At 36.5% G+C, this 4,540-nt stretch overlaps 1 long non-coding RNA gene across 1 annotated transcript; it reads left to right on the forward strand.

Moving 5' to 3' along the window:
- Positions 1-1,371: 1,371 nt before the first annotated feature.
- On the forward strand, positions 1,372-2,380 carry LOC134444960 (uncharacterized). The gene is made up of 3 exons (XR_010034146.1): positions 1,372-1,456; positions 1,782-1,861; positions 2,230-2,380. It is a non-coding gene; the product is annotated as an uncharacterized LOC134444960 (long non-coding RNA).
- Positions 2,381-4,540: the final 2,160 nt, after the last annotated feature.

Below are 4,540 nucleotides of genomic sequence, written 5' to 3' on the forward strand. Positions count from 1 at the left end.
ATGTGTCTTGGTGACAGTGGAGTTAAAAGGCATCCCATGCAGCCGCAGTGGTAGATTCTAGCGGCTTCTCATAGGTATCCACTGATATCGATAGCACATAATAGTGCAGACAACCGCCCTTGATGTAGGCTACTCTGACTGTTGTCATGATGGTTGTTCATCTACCAATTTTACATATTACATTTTTGTACCTGTAGGGGGAGGGCCATGGGAAAACAAAATTGAAGTGGGGGGAGGGTCTCTGGGGAAAAAATTGAGGTGGAGGGGGGGGGGGGGGGGATGATTATTTTTTTTGACCGGACTTCCAGCGCACCAGCCCTCCCCCCCCCGGTAAATAACGTACAGTCCCTAACCCCATACACATTACATAACTAAGGTATAGAGGAATGTAGGAAGTTGGGAGATGTCACAATGCACATTATATCACATCTGGAGTGTGTAGACCTCGGGAAATAAATGGATTGGGTAGCTTAATAGAAATTACAGAGTTATTTTAAACCCACACCTCATGGCCGTCCAATAAAAATCAATGCATTTCAAAGTACAATGTACTTTACAGAACTTAAGTATGGATAGAGGAAGTTGGGAGACCCCAGGGGGATAGGTTGGATTGCAACCTTTGCTATATCATACACTGTATTCCCCAACAGTACTATGAACTAGAAAAGTTTACGCTGTAGTACTCAGTATTGCAAAAATGTCCTGATGACATACACATTTTAGGTGTTCTCAACAAGTTTTCAGGTATCAATAAATTAACTCTGGTTGGCATTGTGTTTTTAAGTACAACTGACATCCTAACACAATGTCTTTGAGTTTGTAAATTGGAACTCTATCTGGAATATGAGTGGTTAGATGTCATGACAACAGCTGAGGCGACCATGGAGTAGTGGTTAAACAGCTGGTCTTCAACCTCAATGGTTGCAAGTTCAATCCCCAACATGGGAATAACCTTATCTACTTCCTGGAACATGGTATGAAAATGTTCAGATGGCCACCTGACCCATGACTCCAGCTTTAATTAGCAATTTTATTCACATTTAAGGTGAAGCAAGACAATGTTTGAGCTGTTGTAGTCTGGATAGGGAAATGGCCACAAGATCAGAGAATTGCAGGTTTGATTCCTGTATTACCAATAAAAAAACACTCAAGTAGATATTTATTGTTTATTTTTCTTTTCTTCTTCTTTTATTTTACTGTGAAAGTTAAAAATTCTTTAAATCATGTCAATTGGAACTAATATCTGACATATGACATGGATGTCAGCATATTGTGCTTGGGCAGTATTAGGCTAACACTCAAGCAGTTGGCCTTGAAACATGATGGTTGCAAGTTCAATTCCCAGCATGGAATGTAGGTTTAAAAAAATCACATTCAAACATTATTGTTTTAGTATGATGTCAGTTGGCCGGATTTGAAGTGGAATGTGTGAAACACATTTGACTGTTAATAATGAGTAAGTCCAATACTTTCTAACAAACAGGTCTAACTTTGTAATAATACAAAACCTGCATGACTCTTACCAGTTGAGGAGTGGCGTAGGGGATAGTCCTCTGCATGTAACCACACTAACATGTCTTTATCTTGAGGTTGAGAGTTCGAATCCTAAGGCTGGGGCACTCACTTTTTTGGTTGTTTTAGTTGCTTTTTTATTGTTTACTAGCTTCTGTCTTGTGTACAGAAGAACCAATTCATGACAGAACCATATAACCCTATTTTATTAAAATGTAACATAAAATACAAACTTCTCTAAAAATGGTGAATCTGTCAATGGGGGATAGATTTACTCAACACCATGTGACCATCAAACCACAACTGACAACTTGGCATGGAAAAATGTGTCTATCAACCTCACTTCAAGGTAAGAAAAGACCCATAAAAGTGTGTTGGTGTGTATATGTAGTAGTTTACTATGTTGCTGTGTGCGACCTTCAAGGTGCTCTTAATGCTACACTGTGTGTGTGTTATGTTAGCAACTTCGCTTAGAATGTTAGCTACTGCTAGTTAGGCTAGCACTGTGTAGGCCTTTCATACAAATCTTTTTCTTGTATCATACATCTGCAGTGTATTTGCAAGTGATACGTTGCAATTTCATGATGACATATTGCACTTTTGTACACATATTGAACTTTTGTATAAACCAGTGTAGCAAACCCCGTGATCATGCTATAGGGGCCTAATCCAACAAGTCCTCATGAAAGCCTTACACTTATTATTTATGCTCCACAGGCAGCCGATATGGGACCACAAGAACTCTATGATCTATCAGCTCTGCTCAACACTCCAAAGGATAAACAACTGACTGTGTTGTGAAGTCTGACACTATTTTGGGGGACATGTTATTGCAAGTTATATGGAGCTCCTTCAGCCTCCAACTCCTAATAAAAATAGATTCAGAAATGGACAACAAATAAATGACTAAATTTCCAGATGTGTTGAGGTTGATTTGTAATGTGTTCTTTGTAATGTATTGACAGTTGACTCTATGACTGGGTCTACATTTTAGAACAGATTGTTGTGCATTGTATGATTGTTGTGTCATTGTTTTTGTCACTCACATGGAACAAAATGAAAAAAACTTGATATAAAGCATTGTTCACGTTTGTGGAATTAAAGTTCATGTTATATTTGATTTAAACAGAGGGGTGGTAGCCTAGTGCATTAGTATAAACCAGCAATCAAAAAGCCAACCAAGATTTTTTTTGGCTCTAAAATGGGAAAACATAAAACTTTTAATTTTGAAATCAAAAACTTAGAGCCAATATAGCTAAACATGCTGTGCTTGTTTACTTTAAACATTTAACTCTCTGCTAAGTACTAATTGCATTGATTTTTGCATCATTCTCGAAATATTTATGTCAATGGAGCATGTTAGATCTTTGAGTAGCAGCTACTAAAACATTCAAGATTTCATTTTTTCTCAGAACATTTGTTTTCACATAACATGTCTGATTTTATGTAAGACTTTAGTTTTCAACTCAAATCTTTTGTGTAAACCATTGTTTCTGTGTATTTTAGAGCTTGGAGTACATACTTGACTTGGGCTGCTAAAAACTAAAAATCTAATTATGGAATTAATGTTTTCAATCTTTTCAGTCATTTCAAAGTTTTTGATCATCTGCTTAAAGATTTTGTGTCCTGCATATGCATGAATGTCTGTATTATTTACTTAAAACATTTAGTCACAAAACTAAAACTTTAACGGGAATAAGTTTCCACAAAAGTTTAGAGTTCGTGGAACATGTTGGGGTTTACAGTGTATCTAGAGAGTGTGTGCTTTCAGAAAAAACATGGGTTTGGTCGCCTAATATAAGGTATGCTGCTATTTTAGGCCTAGAACTCACAATTGTCCAATGGATTTGAATTACAACCAATGCATTGCAATGTAATGCAAAGTATATTACAGAAATGTGTTGTAGAGGAATGTAGGAAATTGGGAGTTGTCCCAAGACCCAAACCTCATAGCCGTCCATTGAAAATCAAAGTTTTTGCAGGTAATGCAAATTGCATTACAGAACTAAGGTCTAGCTCAATGTAAGTTAACAGATAAGACTAGGTACATCATGATACAGACAGAAATGGCATCAGGTGAGTCCTGTTTAATTTCATATGTGTTGTGACTGAGATGTTGGAGAATAAGTAAGTACATGATGAACAATAACTATACTACAGACTTGTGAGAACACCAACCAGCGGGAATATAACTCCACAAACATGCTGGAGGGAAGGGATTTGATGATTCATCAAGGAAGATGTTCAAGGGAAACTAGTGCCTTGCATTGATTATTGCCTCTGAGTCTAATAGAGTGAAGCACACAAAGTGAATTGAAATCATTGACTGCATGTGAAGTGTGTAGTGTGAAGTGGGGCGTAGAGCAGGTGGGGTCCTGATCTCTAAGGAAAAGGATACAAATGAACATCTGCCAGTTCAACACAATTTCCTCACTTACTATTTTGGAAATTAACCCTTGTGTTGTGTTCATAAGCTGCATACACATGTGGTGTTCGGGTCATTTTTGACCCGTGATAACAAAACTCAGCTATAAAATACCTAAAAACACTAGTTATCATCAAATATTGTTTTTCATCTCATGGCTAACTTGGTATGTATTCATATCCATGGGAATATTACTAGATGTATTCATCTTTTTGACTTTAAAGATCTTTTATCTTACATTATGCAAATCGTTTTTGATGACCAAAACTATCAAAATCTGCATAAATTCACTATTAATACCTCCCAAAGTGATACAATTAGTGATTATGTTGTCCATGTATTACAGCTGATATGAGAGTACAACAACCCCCACATTTATTTTATTAGTTTTTCTCTAATATTAAAAAATATCATCAAGAGTGGCATTTGTGGTGTTCGGGTCCAAACCAACCCAAAGAGATTTATAGCAGGATAAAGACTAAATGTCAACTAAATTAGTTTTTCAGTGCATAAAATTAATGTTTAAATATGTTGACTTGGTGTTTTTCAATATTTATATGATTTTAGTGTGGTAAATATACAAAATAACAATTCTGTCGGAGT

Source organism: Engraulis encrasicolus, unplaced genomic scaffold, assembly GCF_034702125.1.
Source record: "Engraulis encrasicolus isolate BLACKSEA-1 unplaced genomic scaffold, IST_EnEncr_1.0 scaffold_895_np1212, whole genome shotgun sequence".
In the NCBI taxonomy this organism is placed as follows: Eukaryota; Metazoa; Chordata; class Actinopteri; order Clupeiformes; family Engraulidae; genus Engraulis; species Engraulis encrasicolus.